The sequence below is a fragment of the Pempheris klunzingeri genome, chromosome 20 (genome assembly GCF_042242105.1).
Source record: "Pempheris klunzingeri isolate RE-2024b chromosome 20, fPemKlu1.hap1, whole genome shotgun sequence".
In the NCBI taxonomy this organism is placed as follows: Eukaryota; Metazoa; Chordata; class Actinopteri; order Acropomatiformes; family Pempheridae; genus Pempheris; species Pempheris klunzingeri.
Window position 1 is genome coordinate 16,276,557 of NC_092031.1, and position 17,473 is coordinate 16,294,029.

Here is a 17,473-nt window from a genome sequence, read left to right on the forward strand (position 1 = left end):
TTTTTCAGTTCCATCTATAACAATGCTGCACACGATCTTGTTCATACAACCTCAGTCTACAACAGATTGTTCAACTACGGCTGTAATGGACTAAGAAGTACAATATTTCCCTCTGAAATTCAGATAAGAGGTAAAAAGGAGCAGGCACATGGCTGACTGCTGTTGGTGCTCAAGCACCTGCCCTTTTGGTGTCTGACTAGACAGCAGTGGATCCAAGACAAGTGCTCCGGTGCCCCTCAGAATGTCTGTACAAGTTGCTGAAAAGGAGCATAAACCTGAAACAACCAAGTAACGTTCTTCAAAATAGTGCTTAAGCATAGCACTCAGATTTACTGAGTTACTTTATAATCACTGTTATGTAGTTTCAGTGTTTTGCATGATGCTGGATACCGGCATCTCAGAAGGAACTTCCAACTAGTTAGATGCGTAGCTGTAGCTGATCCATGACATTTATCAGTAGTAGCATTTAAAGTTACTTTGGGGGTTGGGTGTTGGTTCCATAAACTCTGAAAATTCAGGTTTTCAATATTCCCTAGACTACATCAGTTCTAATTCAATTAGACAAATTCTAATCTGAAAGTCATAAAATCCTGTCTCTCTCATTGGATTGGTTAAATTCAGACGCCAAAATTCAAGATGAGAAATTCAAGCTTGAACATCCAGGCTAGCATGAATTAGAAGAAGAATTAGAAGATGAATTGTTCAAGCCTGAACAAAACGGAACTCATCAGACATACAACAAAATGTTATAACTAACTAATAACTAAAGAATCAGTATCCATGGCAGCCTGGTTGCTCAACTTTAATACTGCTTATGTTCATATATTCAAAATGTTTTTTATCCTTTATTGCCATTGTACATGTACAACGACATTCAGTATGCAGTACCAACCTACATAGGAGAAATGTAAATACAAACTATAGGCATGAATTATCTAAAAATATCAAATATAATCACGTGTGTGGCACTGTAGATGTCTCTGGATGTGAGACTGAGCATGGGTCCTTGTCGTCATCTGACATCCTGACTTTTACTGAATAACAATACAGTTTCAAACTAAATCCAGTGTCATTAGTTGTGTGTAAGTGTAAACAACGCTGGTACAGGAGATAAGGCATCTTTCACTGTACTTCTCTTCTGGCAGCCCTAAAAAGTATACTACCATTGCTGTGTATTTAGTGGAAACTGGCTTTTCGGCCAATTCTATTGCCATTCAGTTTTAAGAAAAGCAAACCTGATGGATGTCTCTACAAGTGAACCAAAGACAAATGGAAATGTACTGTTGGTACCTGGGAGACACAGCTTTCACATATTTAGCCAAAAGTAGTGAAAAATGTACATGAAACGGTCTTAATCCTATATTGGCTGGAGCAATCGCCTCCATAAAAAAAGTGGTGTGTGTGTGTGGAGGGGGGGGGACTCTTGGCTGTTAGATTTATAGACAGAAAACAGGCCCTGTGTGACAAGAACCTGAAGCTAAGAGCAAGCAAATTCACAATCCTTAATCACCAAATTGGGAGTTATAAATTCACTGGGTTTTTAATAGGCTGTCGACACAGCAGAGTTTACCAGTGCACTACATGTATATAATGCCATCTCATGTGGAGGCCCACATTTGGTGTATGACAGTGAGTGTTTGTCTATATGTCTGGATGTGTCCTTTTTATGCATATGTGCTCACCGTTACGTCTCCACCATGCCTCCATGTGTGTCTTTATATCTCTGTGGCTGTTTTGCGTCTTTTTTCTTGCATCTATATGAGCGGGTGCATTCGTTCATGCGTGTGTGGCCCTGCAGTCAATGGCCCATTGCATTTTCCCTCGATAGCCGTGAAGGAGGGAAATGACCTTAAATATGCCCAGCTTTCTCCCCCAGTCCGTATTAATGTTAATCTATCAGACTGGGAGTCTCCCTCGCCATACAACGCCGCCAATGTTCCCAGGGCCTTGGGGTGCAATCAGTGTTCACTCTAAGGGTGGGAATTAAAAACACACACACACACGCACACCACGATCTCTTGCTGATTTTTTTTCGCCAAACAAGCAGACTTAAAGCACTAAAGCTGCCATAGAAGACATAGGTGTGCTTGGAGAAGGATGAGAAAAAAGAGGATGAGTAGTCGTGAAGGGAGGGAGGTTAAAGGCTGACCTGGGGCCAGAACAGCTGGGAAAAGTCATGCCTAAAAGAATCAATTCGTTGTCCCTACACCACCGTTGTAAAGTTGTATTTGAGCAAAGCACCTCAGTCAATTGACTGTTGCTATATCCCGTCCTCCTTAGTCACTGTTGCTACACATGTAAAGCTTTCTAAGACGGTGGTGGCAGATATACCAAACAATGGGTCCTTGAGGACCTGAGGCTACTATTATTTAGCCAGGGACCATTGATATTTCTGTCTGAAATGACTCTAACATTAACCCTGTTTGGTTGCTCTCATGTAGGCCTACTTGTTTGCATTTTTAATTTACTGTATGATTGTAATGTTAAAACATTAATAGTGAATGTGCTAGTCATGAACAGGGCTTTTTTTATGTTACCTGTGACCACTTAAACTACTGTAGGTGGTTAGTGATGTGCTAATGCTTGGTTGCTACTGCAGTAGGCTACCTAGCCAGACATGCTAACATAGAGATGGAGAATGCACATAATGCACAGTGCAGCTGGCTATGGGAGCAGGTTTAATGCATCCTGCAGTTTGGGCGGATTTAGGTTGGATCGTCGTCCCATACCAGATGAACGATATCAGAGTTCGCTTGTAACCAGACGGAGACCACTTCTTCAACAAGGCCTTGGTCAGGTTGTTTTGGTCCGGATTTAATGTGACTGCTGAGTTCATACCTGCCAAAACAAACCGTGCAAAGGTAGTAAACGCTCCAGGATTAGATTCAACTGCTCTAAACAAGGCAGGTGTGAAAACGCCCTAAGAAATGCAAAGCTTGAAATGCCTGTTATGGCTAGTGACAGAGGCTAAAATATGGTCTATTGTGCTGGTGAAGCTGCAGTCGGGCACTGAGGTTACACTGGTCAGCTTCCACGGGAAAAAAAATGCTGCTGTGTTTACCTGTGTGAATATTTACCCCAGAACTGGATGCTTAAGAATATTTAATTAGACACATGCAGAAATGTCCAAAAGCCTCTGGCCAAAGTAAACATGTAAATAAAAATGAAGTCCTCATTGACAAAGAACTAACAAGTACAGCCAGTTCCATTTTAAAGGCCTGAGGTTTGTGGTCTCCTGCGACCACTTAATTTGATTTAAGTAATCAGTTTAGAAATGTGTATAATTTAACGTCTCCATCTCTGACTGGCCTGATTCACAATGGATTCCTGTCCCACCGTTCACTGCTAAAACTAAGGCAAAAACTAGGCTTTAAGATGGAGTGGATGCAGCTTGAAAGTTTGAGGTTTGTGGTAACGGTTTTGCGGTTGTGTTTGCAATTGTGACTGAGGCCAAATGATGGACCGAATGCAAAGAGCCAGTGAAGAGAAAGTAGGCTGAAGAGCAACTAAAGTAACTATTAAAGGAGATGACTAGACAGAGGAGAAAGGGGTAATCTGGATAGATGGGAGGCGACAGAAGAAAGAAAGAAAGAAAGAAACAAAGAGGAGATAAACATCACTTGGGAGGTCATTAGGTGCTGTTCAGTCAGCTCTGCAGGATGGGGGGCGAGATGGTCGAAGAGGTGGAGAGAAAAGTTTTGGTCATTTGGGTAATCTTTGTGCAGATCTGGCCACTTATTTGGAAAGTCCATGCTAAGTGCAAGCTGGGAGTAGCAGTTTCAAGGGAGGTTTGTGGAAACAAACTGCTAATGTGTTTTTTATTTGTAGCAGCGAGATCTTATCAAGATCCATGGCATAAACTGTTTGGACTGTTTAGAAACATTTCACCCTCTACCTGCAGTCCAATCTTTCCCTTTCTCTCTCCCAGCCATGGCTCATATAGCCTTCATATAAAATCCAAAGACTTTTCTATGACCATGAATTAGTTTCCAACTATATTCTTCTCTTGTAGTCCTGTTTTTATCCCCAGTTAGCCCCACCATGACATAAATGCTTGTACGGTGACGTAGTTGGTCGTGTGAGAACCAGAAATACTACACGCTGACAATATAATTCTATTTGGATCACATCTAGGTTTAATTACCATTGAAGGTGGACTTCTGCTGACGTGAAGCATCAATATTTGTTTAGCTTTTAGACACTTTTGTATCATTAAGTTGGATTTATTGGAACTTACAAAAAAACAGGGAGAGTTTCACAGATGTAATACCTCTGTGTGAAACCTATTTTGTCAGGAACTGGAAATTACAGTAACTCCAACATGACAGAAATGCTCCATAACTGTGGAGCTAGACGTGATGTGGACAGCCTGGCTAAACATACTCCAATAACAAAGATGATGCATTCCAAGCTGTGCCACTGGCTTCCCGTCTCCTAAGTGGACATGGTCAACTCGTTGCGAATGTCATGTGGATGGAGAGATGTGAGACGGGGGCTGTGCAGCGCTGTTAGCCTGCCTTTGTTGTTATCTTACATGCTAACTAGCTTTGAATGCTTGATAAAATCACCTGGTGGAGCAGGTGTAGAGTGACAGCCTCCTATTAGAAATAGCTTCAAATTACAGTGAAAACATTGATTGTCTCTGGCTAGTGTTATGACAATGCCTAATGGTACTATTTATTGACTACTGTTATACCTCAACAACATCTGTGTTGCAAGATCTCCTGAGGGTGTTGCTGAGACGGAGGGAGGTCTCGAACAAAGTTAATTGACCCCTGATCTGTCCATTTCAAAAATACCATTTTATGTGGCTTGTGAAAACTGAGTCCAACATTTACGTCCTTCACTACCGGACGAAAGAATCTCTCATAATCTGTGGTGACGTTTACATCTCCCATCAGACTGAAACAGACTCAGGACCTGCCGCTAGTCTCCTAAAGGAGCAGGGCAGTGGTCAGACCCATGTGACACAGATACAGGAAACGACTCTTAAGTGGAGTGTCTCAATCCTATATCGTCTCTGGCCTAGATACACTATGTCAGTAATCAATGCCATGTTCAAGGGTCCTTATCCAGCTGTGGGCCTCCTGAATAAGTCCTCTGAATGACACAGTGGACCTTAAATCTGTCACTGTTGTTTCTGGTGAAGTACTTTGTAACAGTCCCGAGTGTTCATGCAGCTGATGTATTCGACTTGACTCAGACTTGACACATCCTGACTCATACCATTACTAGAGGCTGTTTCAGGCCGCACACACCTCTCCCCACAGCCTATCATAACACTATTTCTTCATCTTTTGTCTCTTCGTTTCTCATTCGTTTAATATTTGTTTTTCATGTTATTTTGCAGACCAAAATAGACATTCCCCTTCCCGTTTCTGCTCCCGTGATTCCATCTCATACACGTCAACCCGTCCAACCAGGTGGTTTAATACATCAGCTCCCATCTGCCGTCACTCCACACCTCAGTGCGGCTAATGTTGCTGTCTGGTTGTCATGGAAACCAAAACGGCAGGTCCCGCTTTGGCCCCAGCTCGCCGTAGCGGGGCCCTATGCACCATGTGCCTGCGACGGCCAGGAGCCGGTGGTTTGTTATGGCGTGTCGCCACCCTCTGCGAACCACACGGCCTCCTGTTTGTTTGAACAAGGCCCCCGATGCCCGGCTGTTCTCTCGCTGTGGAGGAGAAAAATGAAATGTAAAAAGCTGTCAAAGCTCAGCTGTCACAGAGAGAAAAAGGGAAGAGAGGGAGAGGAGAGAGGGTAAGGGCGTATGAAGAGAAAGGACTGGTGGAAGTGAGCAAGCGAGTAAGAGCAGGAGGATGTAAAAAAAAAAAAACAGTAAGGATAAAGAAATGGAGATACAAATATACGGACGGAGTAGAGGAAGAGGGGAGAGGTGATGGACAGAGATAGAAAGCTTGTAGTTGTAGTGCAGAGGAGGAGGAGGACTGCAAATGTATGTCAGGAGGACAAGTGAGGTCTGTCACTACTGCAGCAGGGTGGGCCACTCCCGTTTCCATGACTAATTGAAATCTTCCACTGGACTACTGAGGCCTCGCTTCTTTCCGACACCACCCGTCTCTCTCTTTTTCTGCTCCCTCGTTATTTTTCTCCTCCCCTCTCTCAGGCACATCTTGTCTCCTCCAGCACTGCCGCACGGCACCCATACAAGTGTGTGCTGTACGTGTGTGATGAGACGGAAGCGTGGATTCATGGTCAGAGGCCAAATTTAGACTTCCTCGTACTTGCACGACAGTTTCCCAATGGGTGTAAGGTCGTAGAGGCCTTGACATATGTCATGTGGCTGCACATAGATGTGGAACCGTTAAGAAAACCTACATGCAGGGTGGAATTGCTCCGAAACTTTTGCTATATCGAACGATTGACGAACGGGACGTATCAAATTTTCCATTTGCTGTGTAAAAAAAGTTTTTCTTAGCGTCACAATTTGAGCTATTATGTCTCAAAACATGAAAGAAATGAAAAGCCAAATCAGGATATTATTTTAATGCCTTGTACGTATGCAGTGTCTCGCAGCGTGGTATCCAGTTCTCTTAATACATCGTAGATTAAACAGTTTTCCATTATCTTTCCAAAAGCCAATTTTCCAACCTACACCCATGACAGCAATTGTGTGAGTGTGTATGTGTGTGAGGGGGGGGGGGGGGCTGGGGTTGGTGGGTGGGGGCGTGTGCTGATGAATGAGTTTCTTCCCAAACCAGGACCCAGGTCTGCAAACAGCATCAGTCATACTGCCAGAGTAAATTACCCATTAATCATCTCTATCTTATATAGTGCTGCTAGTCAGATTGGGTAATTTGACGATATTGACCGTAACACAAGAGCAGATTTCACTGTTCTGTGTGGAATCAGGCCACTGTGGGCAATGTTGCTTGTGAGCTTTATGGAAATATTTGATTTACATGAATCTTTTTTTTTTCCTTTTAGTCAATGTAACAAAGCACCTTGACTTTTGAGGCGTTTGATAATGTAGATTAGACAAAAAGCACCACTTCTCATCTTACTTTAACTATAAATTGTCTATATATATATATATATATATATATATATATATATATATATATATATATATATATATATATATATATATAATAGCAAAATAGTGCTTTAACAACTTTACAACAAACAAAATAAGCAAAGCAAAAATATTTTTCAAATACATATGTGTAATTTAAGGCACAATTCAAAAGGGATAAAACAATTATTTGTCTCTGGCAGTTGATGACTGTACATATTTCTTTCTGAAGTAAGGTCTCATGGGGCTCACCTGAATGGGAGGCACTTCACCCCTTTTATTTCTTCAAGATGAATACACAGGATGAGTACACATTCTGCAGTGCCACTGGATGACAGTCTGCTGCTTTTAAGGGTCGTTAGAGGCGAGGGAGCTCCAAATGAACATCAGACCAAATAAAATCCATGCTGATATCTCTTTCCATCTAAAATTGACCATAAACTTTAACAAGATGTTCTCTGTGAGTGAGGGGCCACACATAGATGGAGGGTGTGTGTATGTGTGTGTGTGTGTGTGTGTGTGTGTGTGTCAACCCCTCAGCGCCCTGGTGCTATATGCTAGCAGGCGGCAGAAGAGGGGTCCAGTAACGGGTCAGTAGCCAATACAGACACCGAGGGGTCTATGTAACACACACCCTGCAGAACACAAGTCCACTGGGGCACAGCTTGATCCTGACTCTGCCTGCCTGACTAACTAAGCCACATATTTATCACTTACCCCAGTGTGACCGTGGCTGTTGCACCAAACACGTCAACCCTAGGGTGATTCATATCAACTGTGTGCATTTTGTCCAGAAATGGGTGATTAATTGCCTTTTAATCAGGCTATTAAAAGCCCTGTCGAAGCTATAAGAGGAGCCCCGCTTACTAAACTGACCATGTGTGTGTGTGTGTGTGTGTGTGTGTCTGTGTGTTGGAGACCACTAGCAGACCGGGTCGAGTTTCCTCAAGCGAGAACCCGCTCGCCATTTTTCTCAAGTTGAGCGGAGTGCTCGGAGGTTGAAACCCAAACAGATGATTTGAGAGAAGGCACAAAAGCATGAAACGCGATTAGGTTTCAACATGCTACGAGCAAGAGCTACTATTTTATTACATTGCCTGATCAAATTTATAAATTGAATTAGGTGTCTTTTATCAATCCAGACAGCTATTGATTTCATCTCAGAGGGGATACTCTGGGATGCGGTATGGGTTATGTGTGGGGGTGTGAGATGATGGAAAAATATGAACGTTTATGGGGTGTTTTGCTGGTCTACAGTGCTTCCATATGGATTTTAAAGTAGTTTTGTTGTACGGACGTAATGGGAGAGATATATGAGGCACAGATTTGCTCCTCAGTCTGTGTGAGTTTCAGGCAACCACAACTTTTATCAGACCATCTCACACTTTTTCTGAGACCATGCCAAAGGATATTGAAAATTCATATCATATCCCACCATCACACACTTTTTTGTGCACCACGGTTTCCATATTCTGTATATTTTTCCCACCTCAGTCATATATTTACTTACAACTAGTTGAGACCACACACAGTATTAATGTCATGTGTGTCAGTTTAGGCTATGACATCATGATACCAGCAGGTCTTCAGTGACGTCATGGCTTAGTTTAAAGCCGTAGCTCCTGCAGATACCCTGCTCCATGTGTTTACCCTGCATCTGGCCTCGGGCCCAGCAGAGGATGTACTGCCTGCCTGCACCAGCCCAGGAAGTTCATCCTGCCTCAGGGGCTGCTGACGCAGTTCTGCTCTGAAATAATCCAGCCTGTTCTCCGCACATCCATCACTATCTTGTTCAGATCAGCCACCAAACAGAACAACTACAGGCAGGACTGCAGGAAAAAAAAAAAAAATCACTGGTGCGCATACAGATATTCACAGTCAGGAAACGGGCAGGACAGACCGACCACAAACCTGTTCCAGCTTCTCCCCTCTGGTAGGTGCTGCTGTGCACCAAAGCAACCAGACACAAGTACAGTTTCCATCTAACATGCACATATCATCACTGGCAAATATAAATGGAGGCACACTGTACACTGTATAATATATACAGGCATGTACTATCATATACACCACGCTCATGTATATAATGTAACCTGTTACATTCATCATCCAGGATCTTTGCACTGTTGCAGTATTGTGCACACTTTTCATTGTTTTTAAATGCACATACTTAGTATATACATATACACATATATCTGTCCATATTAGTTAAATATGTATGCACAGATATATACATATAGTATATTTTCATGTTTACCTTCGTTCAGCTCTGTAGACCTTGTTTTTTTAGCTTTATGTATGTGTCTGCGTAAGCACACTGAGAAAAGCGGAGTCAAATTCCTTTGCATGTGGACACATATGTAGCCAATAAAGCTGATTGTGATCTGCGTTGAATTATTAATGCAGGCGAGATGGTGTTTGCATTTTATTGCAACACTGATTTTTAATGTTAAGGTCATCTCTGACTCCAGCTGGTCTTCTTGCATGCAGACTGTGTGGGTCCCTTGAAGGTTATGTATAGCCTTGTACCACTCTTGTTAAGGCTGCAAGTAGTAATTATTTTCACTCATCGTGGATTAAGCCCTTGGACATACAAGGATTGGAAAAGAGGAGGAGGAGGAGGAGGAGGAGGAGGAGAGGAAGAAGACGAAAAGAGAAAACAAAGATGCCAATGTTGTCTCCGCTTTACCAACCAACATCGCTGTATGCAAATGCACGCATGCACGGTGAAACACACGTGGCGAACATAAGGTACTATACACCAGCACACACACACACACACACACACACACACACACACACACACACACTTGAACACAAAGGCACCGAGGGCCTCTCTACACTACTTGGGGAGCAACCTCGCCACCCCCTCTGAACTCTGATTGGTCAGCAACACGTGTGTGTGTGTGTGTGTGTGTGTGTGTGTGTGTGAGAATGTTGCTTCAGCGTGTGGCTGTGCGTGAGTTGTCATGACGTGGTTTGCACAGCTCACTGCGCACATACTAAACTGTACCTGCCACATTATAAATCTTTGGGGAGAGGGGCAGAGAAAGTAAATAAGAAAGGTAAAATATGGCGGACTGGAGATGGAGTGAGGGTGTATGTGCGTTATTATGTGTTGCATTGGTTTTATGCAGAGGTGTATCATATTCTTGAATTATCCTGCAACAAGCAGGTGGAAGCCTTATGGACGAGGCGGTTTCGCTGGTACCTGACCAAAGCAGACTATGAATTCCAGAAGGAGCGGCTGTTACACGTTGTTATTATTTTTACGTTTTATTTTCCTAAGTTGCTCACTGGAAAGAATTCCTGCGTCTACCTGCCTCGCCTGCAGTGTAATGAGGTGAAATTATTCTCCGACCTGCCTGCCGACGGCATCATTTAGTCAGTCAGCATTGGGGATCTGGCTCTGTGCCTGAGAGACGCTCAAACTTTGCTAGCCTCGCAGTCACGACTGCGCCTGTGTTTTCACTCAAAATAGTAAAAAAAAAAAAAAAAAAAAGCAGAATTGAGGCTCTCCAATTAATTTCCATTTACATATTCCTGGCTAGAGTTTCCAGATGGGGCATAGGGGTGGGGTTAGGGCGAGATGGGGGGCGCATTGGCCAGGAAATGAGACGCCATTTCACGTCGATTATTTGTTTAGGTCATTAATAACTCCCGAGGTGCAACGATTCATTTAGAAATTAGCAAAATAGGTGGAAGTGCATGGGGTTTGCACACAGGGAGGGTGGAGGTGTTCTCACCATGGCACACACACACACACACACACACACACACACACATAGACATTCATGTTCCTGCTGTGGTGACATTTACCAGTAAACAGTCCCTGGATTAGTTGCAGTTTGTTTGCTTTCAGGTGACTAACGCTGCCACTTTGGATGTGAGCTCCTTGGATAACGTGGCTCACACTGTGTCACCAGCTCCACAGGGGGAGAGGCGGGGCCGATGGGGAAAAGCGAGAACAGACGGTGGCACTGAAGAAATAAAGAGGGAGAATGTAATGAACAACGTGAGAGAGGGAGGTGGAGACACTTTTGGGTTCAATTGGATTAAAGGGATAGTTTGGATTTTTGCGACGTGGGGTCGCATGAGCCCGGTGCCTCAAGGCCACCTGACTTCATTGAAAAAAAATAATTTCACGTCACAGAACACGGGAGCTTGCTGTGCCACCACTGTCTTGATCAATCAACTAACATGTTAGTCCGGATCCAAACTAAGTATTTGAAACACCAAAGTAACTAAGTGATCCAGGTGGTGGTGGAATAGCCCCTCTCATGTTGTGCGAGGTAAAAATTGCTGTTTATGTCAGCGGCATCTGGTGGCTCTGAACTGAACAAAGAGGAGGAGAAAACGGCTTCAGTTCCCTGTTGAACGGGCTGTCTGGCGGTAATGTAAAGCACTGCAAATATTCCAATGTAGAGTAAACTTTAACTGATGTCAAATGTTTTGCTGCAGTAAATTGCTTAGCATCTACCCCTGCCTGCTCCTCTAGACTGGGGGCGTGTTGACTGCCGTCTACTGTAAGTAATACACTGACTTTAGATGCTTCATACAACACCACTTCAGATACTCTGAACTATCCCTTTAAGCTGATGCCCTATGTGACACTTAAAACTGTGCTACTCTGGTATCAGAATGTCTTTCATTATATGAGCAAAATAAACCAAAGTACATCAGTCTTCTGTTAACAGACACCATGATGGACAAGCACGACTTACTTCCAGCATCACTGCATCCCTCCCCTGTGGTAACCTTCTGCTCAGTTAAAGATGGGAGGTAAACTTTTTTGCTGGCGGGCTGCTCTATATGTGATTTATTTATTTATTGCAACAGGGTTAGATTCAATCCCCAGAGTATCAACAGTGCATGTAAATAACTGAATCCAAATAAGACCATAGCTGGAGTGCAGCCAAAAGCTGGTCACGTAAGCTCAAGAAAGAGAAAGAGCGATGTTGTCATAGAACACGGAGTGAATGAGAAGCAGAATGAAGAGGAGGAGGAGGAGGAGGTGAGCAAAACATGAAGTCATGGCCCTCACAGTGAGATCCCAGTTCTCCGCTCCAGGTTTGATCCCTGTGGGAGCAGAAGACAGCGACTCTCCGTCTCCACGGCTGACTACCGTACGGTGACTGTGATGTTCCACATGTGGCGGCAGACCCTGTCTTCCAGCCGCCACTGCCACTGTCGGTCAGCGAGAGCCGCACTCACAAGGTAGACACACAGGGACACAGTCACAGCCAAGAGAAGCAACCGTGAAGGTGCTGACAACTAAAATGATAGTTTCCATTTGGGCCTTACTATAGTAGGTGAGATTGCATTTAACTGGCAGGGAATAAGGCTGGAGTAAGTATTTCCAAACACTTTCATGTCTTCGACCCACAGACAGTTTTGGCTACGATGCCCTGCTGCTTGACAGCACTTTGTCCACAAGAGGTGCATCTGAGAAGATGATGTAAAACTGTTACATACCTGTTCTTCTGCTGGTTTCTACCTATGATCAATACATCCATCTTTGCACATCTAGTAATGCCAATTTGTTAATAGAGATTTGAATCTGAAGAATGGCTGGTCATGTGAAGCAGCTGATGCCAGAAAGCTAATGCTAAAGCTTCAGCGCTCTAACTCACGCTAACACTAGATGTAAATGTTGTAAAGCCGCGGCTCAGGAAAATGTTGGGATATGTCCGTTATCTCGTGATTATCAGGTGTCCTGTGAGAAAAGTTGCATTGGATTGCTTTAAAAAAGAGACATCATGTGTGAATAGTAAAGGACAAATGGCTGCCATGTAGAACTTCATGTTCATATGCTGAGAAGCAATAGTTGCTGGTCCAGTGTGTTTGTTGTGACTCAGATTATCCCTTTCCAATCTGTCTGTTATTATGGAGAAGTTATATTTTTCGTGGCACGATGTCTTCAGCCTTTAGAAACCACTATCAGTCTGTTGGGAGCAGCAGCAGCAGCAGCAGTGCTGATCATTACTTTCCACTTCCACAAAAGTGTTCAAAAATGAAGTGGCCACTCAAGCGCAGCTCGACCCGAAATGAGGTTCAAGTGTGTTTAGAGCAAAATGAATGTAGCCGGTGCACAGAAACGCACTGTGGTACTGAGTCATGTGCTTCCCAGAGGGGCCGTGCCATCGCTCTTGGCCGACCACCAGGGAAGCCGGCCGGTCTAAAGTTGCGAGACCCTAACGGCATTCCTGTGAACCTTAAAAACACACGGCCGTGTTCTGCCTTCGCCACCGGTCCAGACGGGAGAGCGTGAGACGAAGCCCCATCCGTCGCCCCATTTAGGTGACTGATGGCTGGGCAGATTTTCTTAAAACAGCCACCAATTATCAAATGCAATTAAGGCCCCGCGCACAATTACAGCTCCCCTCCGAGTGTGTCCGCGTGACGGAGTGCGTTCCCCTGGCCAAATGACTTGTAGAATTGGGATGATGAAGGATGATTGTGGGCCTACATGTTGACTATATTCATAATGAAGTAAGGTAGGCTGGGCTCTTATTTAGGATTAGTGTTTGATACACTTGAGCAACTTTTAGTTCAACATTGAATACAAAAAGTGTGTTTTTTGGCTGGAATATGTAAACCCAAAAAAAAAACAGATGTTACATTGCTCATGGGGGAAAATTTAGTCTACCCTCACCTACATTTACTCTCCAAGGACCTTGGGTGACGGTGTGCTCTGTTCTTTGCAAATTTAGCATTCCACCATTTCATCCATGTAGTGGATGGCTGCTTCAGTGTTGTTCAAATGAAGAATTTCTGCTGTTGTGTTCAGTCAAAGTATTTTTAATGAGTTTACATCATTTTTCTGGCGAGCCTTGCTAAGCTGCACTTATTTAGAACTAAAGGCGCCCTATGGAGGTTTCTTGAAAACAAACAAAAACTATGTTTACATTCATTTGTTCCCACCAAAAAGCATCACGTGGAACCTTGAGGTCGAACAAACACGTTGATTGCATTTCATTCCGTATAAAAAGTGGAATTTCTGAGTATTTTAGCACCAGCTGACACATTGTTTACATCCAATGCTTACTTGCTAGCAGCCTGCTTAAAGCAAATCAAATCAGTTGTAGAAACAAGATTTCAGAGGATTTGAAGGTTCCTGCAGTCACCGAGCTTGTTGACTGCCTATCATCGACTGGTACCGGATTTATAAAACATAAATGGCTTTGCAGTGAGTTGCTGATGTGACAGAGGGACAGGTGTTAGGGTGGAGGTAGAGAAAGGGTTCGCACTGATGTTTCTGCCACTATCTCCTCATTATGGCCCAGACTTGTAGCTTACATAATTAAAAAGCCGTTCTGTTTGTGATTAAACCCTGTGTCGCAACAGCTTGCAATTCAGGCTGTATTTATTTTTTGTTTTTTTCCCAGAAGTAGTTGGGGAAAAGTAGTTGTTGATTTGCGTAGATGCAAGGTCACAACAGATTTTCTTTCTGTCCTTTCCAACCCACCATACACCTGTTTCTCCTCTCTCTCTCTCTCTTATTTTCATAAGTCCCCCGAGCTTTCTGGCCTCCCTCTTATTCATCTCACTGCTCTCCACTCCCTTCATCTCTTTTCCACTTGCTGCCCGATCGCTGAGCCTTTGCTCTCTTGCCTGGCGTGGCCTCGGCGCAGGGGCCGGCACTGGAGGTGCCGGTTTGAGGACCACGGGTAAATACAGGGGTGAAGCAAACAGGTGCGTCATGCTCTCGCACTTTGAACTTCGGTTAAAGGTGTATATTTTTGTCCTCCTTGCAGAGGATGGAAAGACAAACACAGGAGCGGTGATCTTCGGTGAGTAAGTGGCGACGGGAGTGATGTTTAGCCATCAGTCACCTCGATGATTCACTCACAAAGGAGGAAGGTTCACTGCTCTGTGTAACTCAGTACTGAAACACTGAATGTTAACCATTAAAATTATGACCCACGTATGAGAAACAAATGAATCTACTCCTCCTTGAAAGCACAGTAAAACGTGAAATTCAATCTCTGCTCAAGACTAGAGTGGAAGCACTCTTGGACAGACTCCAACTTGTTGAGTGAAACAGTTAAACTAAGCTCCACAAGAGGGGGCAAAACCCCCACAGGGAGTCACATCGGTGGGCCAGCAGCCATAATGACACAGGCTCATTAAATCAGCCCAGTCGTTGATTAATTCTGTTGTTTAAATCCCAACAACAATCCAGTTCAGTCACACTGGCATCAAATCCAATGATGCCGTTGTGTATTGCACTCGGATGCTTTTATCATTCAGTCTCTTTATTTCTCTGTTTGCCTTTTTATCCCCCACCCCCCCTTCCTCACGCCCCACACACACACACACACACCCCAGCTCCACCGCTCCCTCTCCCCCACCCCCCGCACTGACTGGTGTGTGTTTCATCTAATTCTCTATAATGAGGCTCATTTCACTGTCAGGAGTCTAATGATGCTAATTAATTAATCCGCCCACCCGTGGTAAAGAAAAGTCTGTCATCCAGATCGTGCCTTAAAGATAACATATACAGTATCTGTTACGGTTGAGAAAATAAATGCTGGTGTTTAAAAGGAGTGCTTTAACATACTGTCAGCCTCTGCAGGCTTTGTGCTGTGCTCTCACATTAAAACATTTATGTGAACCCAGCTTTGATTCGGAGCTCCTAACATCTAAAAATGTTAACAGTGCAGTTAACCTAAACAAATGTTTGCAGGGTCTGAGGTTAACCCAAAGGTCAACTGTGAATTTTGTGCATGTCTCGAGGAGATCAGGGAACAGTTCGAGGTCACTAGGTGATGTGTGTTTGTGTTTAGGGCCTGATTAAAATGCACTAGTTCAAGACAACAGAAGTTCCTCTGTGATAGAATTAGATGCAAAGGGTAAAAAAAAAGTGGAAAATATTTTGAAAATAATAATAAATGCAATATGTTTGCTTGGACCAAGCCACACAGAACTGCCAGAGTGTGAATACATGTGAGACACAATGTACTGTCTGACTTATGAAAGGAGCAAGGCACTTTTCAAGGATCAAGACAAGCCAAAGTAATTTGAGGCAAAAGCTAGCAATCCCTTGCACAGCACAACTGTAGTATTTTTAAACCTCTACAAAATACATATTCTTTGTTCAAAATGACTAGCAGGTACTGGTGATCCGCCGGCAGCCGGGAACATGTGGGGAACGTCCACAATGTAATCTTTAGGGGCAATTGCTACTAAAAGAGCTTGTTTTTCCCGCTGGTAGGCTCAGATTGTTATTTGAAGTGTCTGACAACAGTATGGAAAAGATCCCTATAGAGGCAGACCTGTATGATCCTTTTTGTTTAACCACTAACAGCCATTGTATCACACTATTCAAACACACCAGACTTCATCGACAAAAATAGTAATTTCACCTTCCAGAATACGGGAGTGGCTGGTCTGCTGTTACCTTGATCAGTTAGTTTGTGTTATTGTGTGTTACACAACTATAGTATTGGATCCGAATTAACCCCTTTAAACTCAAATAAACTAACTAATCAAGGCAGCAGTAGACCTGCACCTCCTGAGCAAAATTACATTTGGAATTTGGTGGCTTTGAATTTGAGCGATGTAACAGCTATTTCTGGTCAAAGAAAAGGGATCTTCCAGGTCTGCCTCTGTAGAGATCCTTTCTGTTATGCTGTCAGATACTTCACATAACAATCTGAGCCTGTCAGTGGCAAAAAAAAAAAAAAAAAAAGCACTTTCAGTGGATATATTCTACATTGCAACCGTTACAGCTCGTTCATCGCTGTTCTCGGTTGCCAGCTGAGACGATCTACTGGACCGATTCCAGAATGTTTTGTATTTTCCCGTCATTTTTTAAGGCAAAATACATAGAGATGGGGCCCAGGATAAAAAAATACCTGAGTTATCCTTTAAGTTCCAATCTGTAATTGGCCTATGGCACTCTTGTCGCCCAACTGTCAACATGATCCACTGGTGACCCATGCAGTCTGTACGTCATTGCTCTTTGGTAAGAAACTATGCACGTGTTGACAAATGGCACCAGATAATGTTCTCTCAAACAGTCACTGCAGCTGCAATCTGCAGTAACTATACACTTGAAATGCAGAACTGCTATTGTTATAAATAGTTTTCCAATGCACAATGGTTTGAATGGATTTTAAAACTAATTTTGCAGTTGAATCTCAATTAATGACCATGTGAGAGGCCGCTGAGCCCTACCTCCTTCCATTGCGTTATATATATGAATGTTTGATAGCGATACTCAAACAGACATCACAAACAGTCCAAATGCTGAGTAATGCAGAGGAAAACCCCTGACATTCTCACTCACATCCACAGACCTCAGAACATCAAACGCCCGTCAATATGATGCAATGATGAATGAGTCAGACTTCTTCTTCCCCACTGTTTATTTTTGGTAATCAGGGCAGACCGGCACTTCTCTGCAGGTTTGAATGTGACACGTCTAAATAA